This window comes from Trichosurus vulpecula, chromosome 6 (assembly GCF_011100635.1).
Source record: "Trichosurus vulpecula isolate mTriVul1 chromosome 6, mTriVul1.pri, whole genome shotgun sequence".
In the NCBI taxonomy this organism is placed as follows: domain Eukaryota; kingdom Metazoa; phylum Chordata; class Mammalia; order Diprotodontia; family Phalangeridae; genus Trichosurus; species Trichosurus vulpecula.
Genome location: NC_050578.1, coordinates 264,340,585 through 264,356,133, shown reverse-complemented (window position 1 = coordinate 264,356,133; position 15,549 = coordinate 264,340,585). Strand labels below are relative to the sequence as shown.

At 35.7% G+C, this 15,549-nt stretch overlaps 1 pseudogene; it reads left to right on the top strand.

Moving 5' to 3' along the window:
• The first annotated feature begins 1,731 nt into the window (after positions 1 to 1,731).
• On the top strand, positions 1,732 to 10,180 carry LOC118855081 (annotated as a pseudogene).
• Positions 10,181 to 15,549: the final 5,369 nt, after the last annotated feature.

The window sequence follows — 15,549 nt, the reverse complement described above, 5'->3', positions numbered from 1 at the left end:
TTAGAGGCTATGATAAAGTTATTAACTGGCCTAATGGCAATATTGTGTGTCTCAGGTTATAGGAAAGCCTGAGGAGAGGGAAAGAAATGGGGAAATGGCTAGTCAGTGAAGCAATCAGAAGAAACACAACATTTAGAGATTAAATTTGCTGTTTTATATGGATATGGTTCATGGTGTCCCCCCAAATTATAATAGTAACATCAAAGATCACTGATCATAGATCACCATAACATATATAATAATAATAATAAAATAAGTTTGAAGTGTTGTTAGAATCACCTAAATGTGACAAAAAGACATGATGTTGGCACATGATATTGGAAAAATGGTTCTGATAGGCTTGCTTGATGAGGGCTGCCATCAACCTTCAACTCATAAAAAAATGCAACATCTGTGAAGTTTAATATAACAAACTGAAATGAAATATATCAACAAAAATCACAGCAAAACTGGGATTAACTGTCAGAAAAGGAAAAAGTATAACATCAGGGATGTGATATTTAGGCATGGAAGATATCTTAAAGATCAATCAGTCTAATTCCCTTATTTTATAGATGAGGAAAATGAGGCCTAGATAGAGGAAAAGACTTTTTCAAGGTCACATAGGTGGTAAGAAACAGATCCAGGATTCAAATTGAGGTTCTCTGAATGAAAATTTGTCCACAAATTTCCACTATTTAAAGGGCAAAGATATATTAACATAAGAAAGAAGGACAACTATCTTTCTAAGTACTGGTAAAAGCACATACATAGGGAAAATAAAGGAATTAAGCGAGAAAGGCAAAAACTTACAGAAAATCAAAGCATCCAGTGGAGGCAGCAAGAAATGGACAGAATCAACAAAATACTTTATTCCTTTTCTCTATACTGGCAATGCAGCTATAAAATATGATAGCAAAGAGAAATTAAACACATAGCAGAAAGAAAAGTATAAATCCTGGGTTATTAAATTAACTTGCAATGATGTTTATTCCATATAAATTACGTGTTTCAATAGGAAGAAGGAAAAAACGAAGAACAAAAGAAGAAAGAAAAAGAAAAAAAAGTAGAAAGAGAAATGACAGGAATAGATAATTGTCAGTAGATAATATCTTGCTTGCCATGAATTATTATTGTGTATATATATATATATATATACACACATATACATACACACATATATATACATATACATATATATGTGTATGTGTATGTTAAAGTGTTTCTATATTTTCATATGTGTGTGTACATATACGTTTCAAACAATATTGATGAAAATCTCAATCAAATATTTTTTGATGAAAGCTGAAAATTTGATAAAGAAATTCATCTATAAGAATAACAACTAAATAATTGGAATCACAGTGAAATGGGAAGAGGACTCTGCTTAAAGTCAGGAGACTTGGGCTCCAATTTTAGATCTGATACCTATTGACTGCATACCCCATGGCAAATAACTATCCTTCCCTATTCTTCTGTTTCTTCATTTTTGCAATAGGTAGAAATACAAATATTGCCTTTCCAGTTGTACGAAAAATGCTCTATGAACTTCAAAGTGCTACAGAAAAAAATATTTTTTCTAGATATATAATAAAGCTACACACATAAGAAAGCTAGATTTTTCCTAACTGATTTTGGGACATATTACCAGGTGAAAATTATAAACACCACATAATATTGGGTCAAAATGGAGATAAATCAATAAGACAAAAAGATTAAAAAAACAGATTGAGACTATTATAGAAATGTAATATGGGCCAAGCTAAAAATAGCATAGCAATTGGTTTCAGACTAGCAAACAGTTTCAGACCCATTGAATATCCATATGGAGAAGAACTGACTTTGAACCAATGTACAAGGTACACCACATGAGGAAATCAATTCTGTGTGGGTCAAAGATTTAAGTCAACTATAACTACAAGTTTACCCACTATCATATTTATCCCAGATATAGAGGGGGAAGTGAATGCATGATTAGTGATTAAAAGGAAATTTTCAGACCAGAGGACAGCTAGGTGGCATGGCGGATAGAGTGCTAGGTCTGGAGTCAGGAAAATTCATCTTCCTGAATTCAAATCTGGTCTCAGACACTTAGTAGCTATGTGACGCTGGGAAAGTTGCTTAACCCTTTTTGCCTAAGTTTCCTCATCTGTAAAATGAGCTGGAAAAGGAAAAACAATCCTCTCCAGCATCTTTCCCAAGAAAATTCTACACGAGTTTGTGGAGAATTGGACACAATTGAAAAAAATGACTGAAAAAAATCAAACCAAATGTAATAAAGAAAACGGACATTTATATATAACTTTAAGGTTTACAAAACACTTTAGCTATATTTATTTTCTCCCTTGAGCCTCACAACAATGCTCATTGTAGGTTAAGCACACATCTTTGAGCTGGGGGAAATTAAAGTTCGGAGAAATTAAGTGAACCAACTATGATCACATAGTAAATGTGAAAGGTAGGGTTTGAAACTCATTTTTATTGGCTCCCATTCATTACTCATTCCTCTACATTGTGTCCATTGTGTCTCTCAGTGAATGTGGTTGAGTGTGTGTGTGTGTGTGTGTGTCTTCCTAGAGGGCAGCAAGGGGTACTTACTGAGAGGTAAAAGAACTTTCCCATGGTCACATAGTATTTTTCTGAGATAGGATCTAAACCCAAGTACCCCCAGTTGCAAGGCTAGACTTTATATTCATTCTACTATGCAATAGTTTAGCAGAAACACATACATATTTTATAGAAAAAATACACACATGTGGCCTACACACAGATATGCACATATATTCATGTATATGTCTATTTGTGATGAGAAGGAGTGTTGTGGAGTGGATATGACCTTTGGGATCATTAAAACTTGGTTTCTGATCCTTCCTTTGCCACATACTGTGTTACCTTTGGTTGATCCAGTAACTTCTCAGTACCCTGGACAGCTCTCTAAGGCTACAAGTTATAAACAAGTTACTGTTATGATGCTGGGAGTTTCCATACCCTAGAGTTTTTATAACTTTCAATGTGATCTAAGCTCCTCCAAATCTTGGACTGTTGCAATTTTGTCTTTATACCTTTAATCTTTGGAACCCAGTAGGTAATTTATAAATACTTTTTTGATTCTCTTTCTCTCCCTCCATTCATCTATCTAATCTAAATTATCTATCATCTGTCTATTCAAAGGTATTTAAATACTGGATAACCCTACCTTTTTAAGGAAATAATAATGATATTATTTGGATGTGTGTGGTCCTTTTCTGTTTCCCTTTCCAACTAGCCATTGCCCTCAAGTTTTCAGTACTCATGTTGTTCTATTTCTCTTGCCACAGGGGAGTGGCATCTGAAATTAATTCACACTAATGTGAAAGAGTTTTTGTAGTTTAGTACCTTCAGAAACAAGTGAATTTACAAAAAGGATACTGTGAAAAATTGCTATCTCCAAAGGAATTAATCTCTAATGGTAGAATTAGAGATATCTGGGCATTCAATGATATCATTTAATGCTCAAATTCCATCACCTAGTCTATATTGTCTATGTGGAAGGCTATTTTTTACATGTAGCCACACAATACCTGGTACTGAAAACAAATAACATCAGGGAAATGATATGGTGAGAGTCAGAAGACAAGGACCATAATTGATAAACGATAATAAGGAGATGTTCATGAGAGTAATGATGGTGTTTCTGGTGGCGTTAATGATGATAGCAACTCATAATTCTTTAGCCCTTTAAAATTTATAAAATTCTCTCAAGTTTATAGAATGCTTCCCTCACAACAAATTTGTAATTTAGGTAGTATAGCTTATTATTAGCCCCCTATGACAGATGAAGAAACTGAGGTTTAGGTATTTTGAATGACTCCCCTTATTCACATAGTTGGTAGATAGGAAGAAGCTGCCTTTGTAGCTTCAACTTAGCCATAGACATAAGAACTAGTTCTTGAACCTGAGACCTAAGATAAATTAGTTTTGTAGCATATACAGCTGGGCAGTATCTTAGTGAACATTTGGTAATTTTATAGACCATATCACCTATCCATAATTGGAAAGGACCTGAGAGGTGATCTGGTGTAGCCTCCATTTTAACAGAGAAGGAAACTGAGGTCTCATCCATTCAGTGAATATCAGGTGTGAGATTTCAACCTAGGTCCACTCCAGATTCAGCACTCTTTCCATTGCCCTACATCTACCAGGGAACTGAGGCTAAGAAAAAACTAAGTAATTTGTCAAAGATCAACAAAGGATGAGTTTAATGAGAACCAGTAAATTATCTCTGTTAATCACTTTTTCACTAATGGCAGATGCAGGACTGAGGCCTCAGGTGGGACCACATTTCAAATGTTCTGTTGTATTCATTATCTTTAATGGAAATTCTTTGGGAATATTACATAGAACTTTCAAAGGGATGCATTAAATTAAGCTGTTCTGTACAAACCTGGTTGCATAATAAGTCCCCTAGAAATCTATTAACCAAGTCAGCTTCACTTTTTCATAGTCATTAATGGAGGGAATTATCTCTTTGCAAACACTAACTCTGTAATAGGACCCAGAGGCTTTTCATCATCAGCTGTAAGCAGACTTCATCACAGTTGATTCTCATTTAGACATAACCAATAATGGATCAATTAATTTAAAGTTGGCATATGAAAAAATGATGGACACTCAAATAGTGATATCTCCTAATCTCCTTAAGAAGAGGGATATAGTGAAAGGAACATTGGATTTGGAGTCGAAAATGGCTTCAAATCATGAATCTGAAATATATTATCTGGGTCCCCTTGGGTGGGGCCCATCCCCTTCCTGGGTCTTGGCATCTTTCTTTATGAAAGGAGGGGATTGACTTTGGGGGTATATTAAATTATTTGCACTCTAAGTACAGTGATATCATAATCTTCACGAGAATCCATTTACCTATTTGCCTATTAATACACTGCAAATTAACTATGTCAGTTTCGTTCCACTCAAGTGAAATGTCCAACATTTCTTTTAGCCCCAATAAAATCAATTTAGTTCCACCCAAGAAATATATATATATATATGTATATATATACACATATGTATATATATATGTGTGTGTGTGTGTGTGTATACATATACACACACACACACACATATATATATATATATGTATATATATGTATATGTATATTTGAGATAATTTTGTGCCATGGAAAATGTCCTGGGCTTGAAATCAAAGAATCTTGGATTGCTCTCCATGTCGACCTGTGGCAAGTCAATTCTTCTAGGCCTCAATTTCCTCAACTAAAATGCAAAGAGTTGTACTGCATGGCCTAACTCTAAATGATAAGAGTTTAGCAGTACTAAATGAGGAGAACTTGTATTCTGTGGGGGGATCAGGAAAATGGGCTGGTTTACTACATATATGCAGCTCAAATTAATGTACAACTATATACAAAGTAAATATAAGTAAATTCAGGAAAGGGAGAAACCTACCAATGAGGGGATTATGGAAAGCTTTGTGAGGGATAGGACACATTTTTCAAATGCTTACTATGATTAATCTTTCAGTCCTCGACCTTACAGAATGATGAAGCATCCTACATAGAGAATGGATCTTGGTACCAGAGATCCTTGGATTAAAATTCCATCTCTGACTCACACTGGCTGAATGAGCCTAGGCAAGTCACTTGATCTCTATGTCCCAGGTCTGTAAAATGAATGAAAAGTGCAAACTTCCCCAGGATAATGTAGTTTCTTTACCTGGAATTTCCTTGCACCCATTATATACCTTGTCCAGGCTCTAGCCTTATTCCCAAGGACCTCACAGTTTGGATCAAATGATGTGACATCCATATATATAAAGATGTGAGGAAGGGAACAAGCATTTATTAAGCACCTATTGGTGCCAGGCACTATGCTAAGGACTTAAGAAATATTACCTCATTTGATTTTTACAACAACCCCTTGAGGTAAGTGATATTATCATCCCCATTTAATAGTCAAACAAACCAAGACAGACAAGTTAGGGGATCTGCTCAGTGTTTCAGACAGAACTTGAGTCAAAGTCTTCATGAGTCCAGGTCAAAGAAGGGTCTTAAAAGCCTACCTAAGGAGTTGTACTTTATCCTTGAAGTAGTAGTAGTAGTAGTAGGAGTGGTGGTGGTGGTAGTAGCAGTGGTAGTGGTAGTAGTAGTAGTAATAGCAACAGCAGCAGTAGTAGTAACAGCGACAGCTAACGTAGTTCTTACTATGTGCCAAGTATTGTGCTACGTGCTTTGTAATTATTATTTCATTTGATCCTCACAATAACCTTGGTGGGTTAGGGTAGATGCGATTATCATTCCCATTTTACAGGTGAGGAAACTAAGGCAAACAGAAATTAAATAATTTGTCCAGGATCCCACCAGTAGTAAGTGTCTTTAGGGAGCCTTTGAAGGGTGATCAGACATGTGCTTTAAGATGACAGTTTTGACAATTATGTAGATGATGAGTTGGATAGGAAAGAGACTAATATAGGAGTGCTAATTAGAACAGTATTAAGATAGAGTCTATACTGGCAGAAAAAGGGGAATGGCTATGGGAAAGCTTACTTCCATCCAGTGATGTATCTGAATCCCATTGATGTAGTAGAGGAGGTGTTGGGCAATGGAAAAAAAAATACTAGGACTTGAGTCACATGTCTTGAGTTAAAATCCTAATTCTTCCACCCAATTCCTGTGTGAACTTGGGCAAACCACTTAACCCCCTCTACCTCAGTTTTCTCATATGTAAAATCAATTAGACTATAGGATCTTTAAGGATTCTTCTAACTCCAAATCTATGATTTATTATCAATGTGTGTAGCCTGTAAAACAGCATATATGAAAAACTATCAAAAGGTATGGTGGGAAATTGGACTGAGTATTACAAATAGAGACTTGAGTTCAAATTCTGCCTGACACTTATTAACTGTGTGTCCCTGTGCAAGTCACTTAGCCTCTTTGCCTCGGTTTCCCCAAATTATAAAATGGGGATAATACCACCTCTTGTGCAGGGTTGTTGTAAGGGCCCAAATGAGATTTTTCTAGAGTGCTTAGCATGATGCTGAGCACATAATAGGAGCTTAATAAAGACTTCCTTTTCTTCCTTCCTATGCCTGCTCAATGGGTACAATTACTGACTATTCTTTCTCTTAAATTCACCTCAGAGGGTCTCCCCAATGTGCTCAGAACATTTCTTGACATTTTTACTAATGGATCACCTAGGATTTCTATGGTTCATTCCTAACCTTCTCCATGTGAGTAGCCAAACTTTTTCATTTTCATGCATTTCTTTGATGTCATCTCTTACCCCACTTCTCTGTCACAATTCCTTGAGTGTGATGTGCTGCATTCCAATCATTCCCACATTGCACTTCTCTACTTTTGTGTGTTTTTCAATATGGGCTGTTTTGGTCCATGATTCCAGGCCATAAACATCACCAAGAGCTGTTATATAGATGGAATCAACATGACTGAGCATCTGATTGAATTAGGGGAAGAGGAAGAAGGAAGAGGCAAGGAAGAGTCAACCTTAGCATCAAAGATGATTCCAAGCTTTTGAACCTATAAAGCTGGAAGGATGGTGGTGCTTTCAAAAGAGGGACAAGTTATGAAGAGGAGTTAGTTAAACATGCAAAATAACAATACTCTGGATATTTAGACCTTTCTATTACCTTGACTTATGCCCTAAATCCTTTCGAACTTAATGGATGACCAACACTTGTTCCCTATTATTTTAAGAAGGCCCCAGGTATATTTCACTTCTCTTAGTACAGTTTTTTTGGCAATGCCACCTTTCCCTTACTATACCCTCTTCCCCTTAATTCCATTTCCATCTCCAGTTTTAATTTAAGGAACCATAATCAAATCAAATGGAGGTTGAATAGAACCTGGGCATCAAGAAATATATAGAAAAATAAATTGAGAAAATCCCTTCAGAATTTAATAGGAACCAATCTTAGGAGGCAGAAATGGAGTTGGTTGCACATATGCTTAGCTTATTGACATATGAGAAAAAAAGTGTTCTTTTCTATGCCTTGGCATTGGATAGGTGATCCCACACCCAAGTCACCTTCCTTATCTATCTACCATCCTATCTCACCTCAACTTGTATCTCAGGTATGAGATGACCAATGCAGCCCCTTCTCCCTCATATATTATTACACTTTGATTCCCATAAGAGGAAAAAAAAACTATTTCTAGTGAGTAAGAAAGGTAATAGTTCTAGTGACATATATCTGTAATCAAACTGGCCTTTTGCCCAAGCGAAGAGAGGCTCATAGTTTCATTGAACTCAGTTTGGAAAGGACTTTAGAGGCTATTTAATCCAACTGCTTCATTTTACAGATGGAAAACAACAACAGCTGAAGCAAAGAGAATTTAAGTGCCTTACACAGGGTCACAGCTAGTAAATGTTTCAGGCAGGATGGAACTTGGCCTTTCACAATTCAAAGTCCAACATTCTATCTACTCTGCTGTATAGTTGCCTCCAGAATTAGTGTTTTTCCCTACTTGACTATGTTTCCATTGCTGGTATTGTTTCGGAATGATTTTCTAATTTAAAAACATAAACAGATCACTGTGAACAGGCATGTGGGAAGTGCTCCAAATGAATTGCTCTCCTTTCTATTCTTTTCTTCATCTGATTTCTACTTTTTATATTTGATATGTATGCTTGCTGTCAATAGCACTTTATGATATCAAGGCCATCAAAATCCCCTCCTAGAACATGTCCTTTCTAAAACTAAAACCAAAACCAAAATCAAAACAAAGAAGACCTATGCTGAGATAAATGCATTGTTAGATGGATCCCCATAAATTTTGCTCCAAATTTTCGGTCAACTCTGATTCTCTTGCTCTTCCCAAATCTCTGGCAGTATTATATTGATTAGAAAAAGGTTTCTGTGGCCTCTAGTGAAGTTCAATGTCTACACAAATAAGGAAATAAGAAATATTAACAATAGAGATCAGTTGGGTGATCTTATATGCTGTTTAGAATTTTAGGTGAAAACATTCGTGGCATATATTGGATTTAATGACTCATATGATCTAGTCAATATTTTTATTGTATAGGATAGATTTTGTGTGGGTAGATTTTGGCCATTAATACATTGATCCTCATCTATGTACAATTGTTTAATTCCTGCCCCAACTCTTCTTTCTCCCTCTCCCATACTGTATATGAGACAACACAAATAAACTAAAACCTCCTATACAAGATTCTTGGAACAAGTGCTAATGAGTCTATTGCTAAATTGAGTGGGTGTGGGGAGAACATGGATGTTTTTTCCCCCACAATGGCACATAGGATACTTGGTCCCACCTAGCAAATGTCATATTAAGGAAGTGGTGGTCGATTAAACTTTCAGGCTCACAGAAATTTCATTTAATACTTTCATTTTTTTCTCATTTTCCTTCAGCAAATGAGTATCATGGAGTAGATGGCTGGAAGAAATAATACTATGGTAACTGAGTTCATTCTTCAGGGATCTTCTCTTCATAGAGAGCTGTAAATTATCTTATTTGTGATTATCTTTTTGGTGTACATTCTACCAGTCATAGGGAACATTAGTATGATCTCACTAATTCAGTTGGATCCCAGACTCCACACCCCCATGTAATTTTTTCCTCAGCAACTTGACTTTTGTTGACCTCTGTTACTCTTCCTTGAGTGCCACTAAGTTCTCGGCAACCCTCTTGGCCCAGTAGAATACCATTTTCTTCTATGCTTGTGGAACTCAGCTAGGCTTTTTTTCCTTCACATTCTTAATTTCTGAGATGCTCCTTTTGCTGTGATGGCATATGATCATTATGTGGCCATCTGCAATTCTCTTCTCTACATGGTAGTTATGTCTCAGAGGGTTTGTATACAGATGGTAATAGGTCCCTACTTACATAGCTTTTTAGTTGCTTTGCTTCACACTGTAGTGATTTCTCAATTGATCTGTTGTCGTTCTAATGTCATCAATCATTTCTGCTGTGATGATGACCCCCTGAAGGCACTTACTTGCTCAGACACCGGTTTCAAAGAGGTTTTGATTTTTATCTTTGCTGGGTTCAACATGATCAGCTCTTTGGTAATGGTTCTCATTTCATATTTATGCATTGTCACTGCTATCTTGAAGATCCAATTAACTGAAGGAAAATGCAAGTGGCAGAGACAAAATCCAAGTCACCTGACTCCAAAACCATGGGTTTTTTTTGGTCATATCAAATTTGTGGTATTGTTTTAATTTCTGGGAATAAATTTTATGAAAGATATTGATAACATGGAGAGGACCCAGAGGTGAATGACAAGAATAATTTATATATAATTAGTATTATAGTAGGATTGAAGGTAGGCACCTATTATTATTAATTATTATATCTAGCATTCATACAATCCTTTAAAGTTTTCAGTCTACTTTACTTATATTATCCCAATTAATCTTTCAAACAACTCTGTGAGGCCAGTGCTACTATCATTGATCATTTTTAATGGAGGGGGGAACTGAAGCCAATTCATGATACATGATATGTCCAGAATCTAATGGCTGGTGTTTAGGGGAGAATTTTAACTCTGTTCTTCTTGACTCCAAGTCCAGTATTCTATTGCACCACCTTGATTATTTGGTTAAAGGTATGCAGTTCCTCTGCTTGTTGGAAGATCTCCAAAATAGAACCCTTTCAGGTATTGTGTGAAAAAAACATCTCTTTATCCTCCTGCATTGTCTCCTTTGATTGGATTTATACCCAGTCAAAAACTGAGTGATTTCCCAAGGCCTTCCCTCAGATAGTCAGACAGTATGTTTCTACAATTCTATTCTATTTTGACATTCTACAGGAATACCTCAAAGCAGCCAATCTTCAAATGAGTCTATCAAATATTAACATGTCTTACCAGTTCCAGGTCTGACCCTAGTTCCAACTCCATTTCCAGGCCTAGGGCCAGCTATATAACTAGAGAGAGAATAACTTAATACGGTTTTGCCCTCATGAGCTCAGATAATGGATGATGCTCTCTAGTTTTTCCTACCAGACCAGGGATATCATTGGTATGGAGAGCTTCCAAGTCCAATTTGGGTTACACCATGCTCTACAATATACCTTCTGAGAGAATTGAATAAGGCTCAGAAAGATTAGGTGACATGTCCAGGGTGATAAAGTCAATATTTGTCAGAGGGAGGTGTTAAACTAAGTTTTTCTGACTGCTTCATATAGTAGCCTGGATAAAACAATAGAATTTAAAGGAAAGGGGGGCAGGAATAGGGAGTTATTTTAGTTTCAGACAAATTGAGGTTGAAGAATTGAATCCAGAAAAAGCTTCAGCAAACAGGTGAGAGATTTAGAATATATGCCTGGAACTCTGAGTGAGGCCAATGGCAGGAAAAAAGAGATTTGAAGTCTTCTACAAGAAAAGATCATGGAATAAGATTACTTTTGAGAAAATACTTCACCCTTCAATATATTTCCTTTTCCAAAGTTTCATTTAATTTGTGTCAAGTTCTACATGATTCCTAATTGGACAAGACCCTAAATTGTTGTAAGAAGTCATGAGCTTACCGTATAAGTTGTTGCTCATTAGCTCAGTTCTTATTATCCTGAGAAAAACTAGGACATATCTAATAATTTAAATAAGGATGACGATGACAAGAAAAACACTGCCCCATATCCTTCTTCCCCCCTCCTTTGGAGGAAGGCAAGAGTCTATGTTGGGCTCCAGGCTGCACTGAGTTTGGGGGAAGAGGCATAAGGAGGACAAAGTTAGTTTATGGAGAGGGTAGGCTGATAATATAAGCTAGTTTGATACCTGAATCCCAAAAAAAGGAACCAGAGTGATAAGGGTTTGATAGGTGGATGGCCAATGCTATGAACAGAAGAGATTAGCAGCAGGAGTGTGAGAAATTGAACTCATGGATCATCAGCCTGGAGAAGGAAGTATACCTCTCAAAATACAGGTCTTGTCAATACCCTAAGACAGAATTTTAGTGCCCCAAAGTTAATTACTGTCCCAATAGAATTCTTTAGAATATTAGGTTTTAGAAGGCAAGGAAAGGAGAGCTTCTTTCTCTTTTTGTCCTTTTACACCCATCCCCAAAGAGTGGCTGACATATAGTAGGCATTTAAATGTTTTTTTGATTGATAGATGAATGGATGGAGGGGAGTTTCTATCTATCACAAATGACAAAGCACTAAAATCATCTAAGCAATGAATTTTTGGCCATCTTCTTTCCCACTGCACTTCTGCTAAGGATTCACACGTTTAGGAGTCAATTGTCAACACTTACACAGAAGGAGTGTATAGTGAAAGGGCATTGGACATGGGGTGGGGGAAAAGAAGAGATCTAGCTGAAGAAATGTATATTTCATAATGACATTACTTTCATGCATAAATTAGACTAGATAGGTGCTGAGGTCTCTTCCAATTCTCAAAATACTACTGTTTTGTGATTTTTTTGATATTACTTAAAACCTTAAATATTTAACAAGGTAAAAACCCTTGTAAATTAAACAAACGAACAAGCTTGCTGCACAATGTTTTCATTTTGTATCTCCTTCCAGATATGCTGGAATCTCCACTATCTGGTCATTTTTCTTCCTTTCTTTAGTTTGTTTCCTTTTCTGTCTTTCTTATGCTTATTGTCAATGTGGATATAGCTCTGTTTTTCTTATTTTTGTTTTGTATGACCTTCTATAGGTATATAGTTTTTTTTCCATATTTCCTATGCTTCATACCTATTATGGTTTTTGTTGCATCACTGTATTTCTTTTCACTAATTTATTCACACACTCTCCAGTTGTCAGTCATGAAACAAACATTTATTAAATGGTTATTGGTGATAGTCATAGTACTAAGTATGAGGGATATAAAGACAAAAACAGTTTCTGACCTCAAAGAGCTCCCATTCTAATGGAGGAGACAACACACAAACAATTAAATACATACAAGACAATTACTAAATAGATGGAAATTAATGTCAGGGAGGGAAACATTAGCCGTGAAAGATTGGGGTAGGGATGGGAGAGGCCTCCTGAAGAATCTTGGATTTGAGCTGAGATCTGAAGGAATCCAAGGAAATTCAGAGGCAGAGATGAGAGGGTAGAACATTGTAGTCATAAAGTAACACCTATGAAAAGGCATTGAAATGCAATGTGGATAATCATATTCAACACACAGCAAGTATGCTAGTATAGCTGAATCATAGAGAGTTCTTGTAGAGAAGTAAAAGATAAGACTAGAAAGTTAGATTGGGGCCAAATTGTGAAGATCTTGAAATGAGAGAAAATTTTCTACTTGAGGAACAGGTAAAGTTTGTTGATTGGAGGATGACATGGGAAGAGCCATAGAAAAATAATTTTAGGGGTTAATTGGAGGATGGATCAGAGTGGGGAAAAATTAAGGCAGGGAGACCAATTGAATAGTTATTGCTATCGTTCAGGTGAGAGGTGATGAGGATTTAAATGTCTATAGTGGTCCTGTGAGTGGAGAAAGGGGATATATGTGATATATTGTAAAAAAGAGTTAATGACAAAATTTGATAATTATTAGACATAGAGATATATTGAATTATTTGTTTTTGAAAACATAAGTGCTACCAGGTAGTTTTTTCCTGTTGATGATGTCTTAAAGATAACTTCCTAGCAATAGAATCTCTGGGTCAGAAACATTGATCTTATTACATTTGCTTCACAAAATCTTTGTATTATCTATAGTCCTACTAAAAGATTTATTTCCTCATGGTCTTCCCATACTTCATCTTGCCAATTTAAAATTTATTTTACATTTTAATGACTGATACATGGTATCTCAAGGTTGCCTTATTTTCATTTCCCTTATTATTTGATTAATTCACATGGTTATTTAAATATGGTATTTTATTATTTGGAAAATATCTAGTTATATCTTTGACCATTGATTTATTAGGCATACATAACAATAAGTCTTTTATACTTGAAAATATCCCTGATGATCTACTAAGTACTTGGTTACACATTCGATAAAATCCTGTTTCATAGAGACAGCCTTAGTTTCACTGTCACAAGCAAGAGGCCACCCTATTAAGAAATTGTAGAGATCTCACATGTTCTACATTAAACAGGCTTGGCTTGGCAACCTGATATGCTTAGAGATGATTTGTCATACCATACAAGGATTTCCCTCCAAATTCCTTCACACGGTAAGATCCTATTTAAATGAAATAAGATTCAATTTACAATATTTATTCCTCAATCAACTTTTGCAGAAAACAGAAAGACAGAAGGAACCTTAGAAATCATTTAATAAATTCAATTTGATTCAACATATATTAAGTAGTCACCATGTATAAGGGCCTGTCCATTCCTCATTTAAGAGGGATAAGCACTCTTCTGTAACATCTCTAATCTCATTTAAATAAATATAAGCACACTCTGAATTCTAAAGTCTTTACAAAAATAATCATTTGTCTCTTTCTTCTTATACAACCTACAATTCTATTTCATGTATACCCAATTCCTGGTATCCTGTGATCTATAGTTAGTATTACTCATTTGCTTCCCAAACAAGACCAACCTTTGGTTAAATTTTCTAGCAGAAAACATTAAATGAGTCTCTGCAATTTGGGGGCAACATGGCACAGTGGATGCCATTATGGATTTGGTGTCAGAAATAATTGGGTTTATTTGTTTCTTCTGGTATTACTAGTTATGCCTCCTTAGACAATTTATATAACCTCTATGTGATTCAGGTATTCCCACAGTGAAAGCTCCTTAAGATTTAAAATATCATTGAAACTATGAATATGCAATGGATTTCTTATTATTTTTACTGCTATGTCAGATCCCTTCTCCCATGGACGACAAGTAACTATTTGCTGTGTAGTTGACAATTCAAGAGATCAGTTTAATTCAGTATTTGTGTATGTAAGAGGATAGAGTGAAATGAAAGAATCTAGGTTGATGACTCCATTTCAGTGTACCTTTTACTTTGTGTAATTTTTTTAAAAATTAGACTAAAATCTCTTAATTGATAACATCATCCATGAGGATAAATATATCTTTATGACTAATCATTCACCTAAGAAAATGAATGAAGTATATATTTGTATAGAATATTAGAAAAATTTTAGCATAAAGACAAAAAAGTTTCTTCAACTGTGAAAGATCAAAAAGAAGAATGGGAAATTACAACAGGTGATGGGTTTTCTCTCATTTGAGCATTCAAGGAAGGGAAGAAGCATACATTAATTGACTACCAGGTTCCAGGTACTGTACTAAGTGCTTTACAAATATCTCATTAGATCCTCACATTAAACTTGTGAGGTAGATGCTATTATTATCCCCTCCCCCCTTTATAATTGAAGAACCTGAGGTAAACAAGTTAAAATAGCTGCCCAGGATCACACAGCTATTAAGAGTCTGAGGCAGGAGTAGAATTAAGATCTTCCTGACTTCAGGCCCAGTGCTCTAGCTACTGTGCCACCTAGAGGCCTTTAAATAAATGACTATTTATCAGGGATAAAGTGGAAGTGATTCTTATTTGATTGGATTTTGAACTCGATGACCTATATCATCCTTTATGAATCTAGTGTCCCATGACTAAATTGTTGATGTTTTCATGTTTGAAGACAATTGATTCTATGGA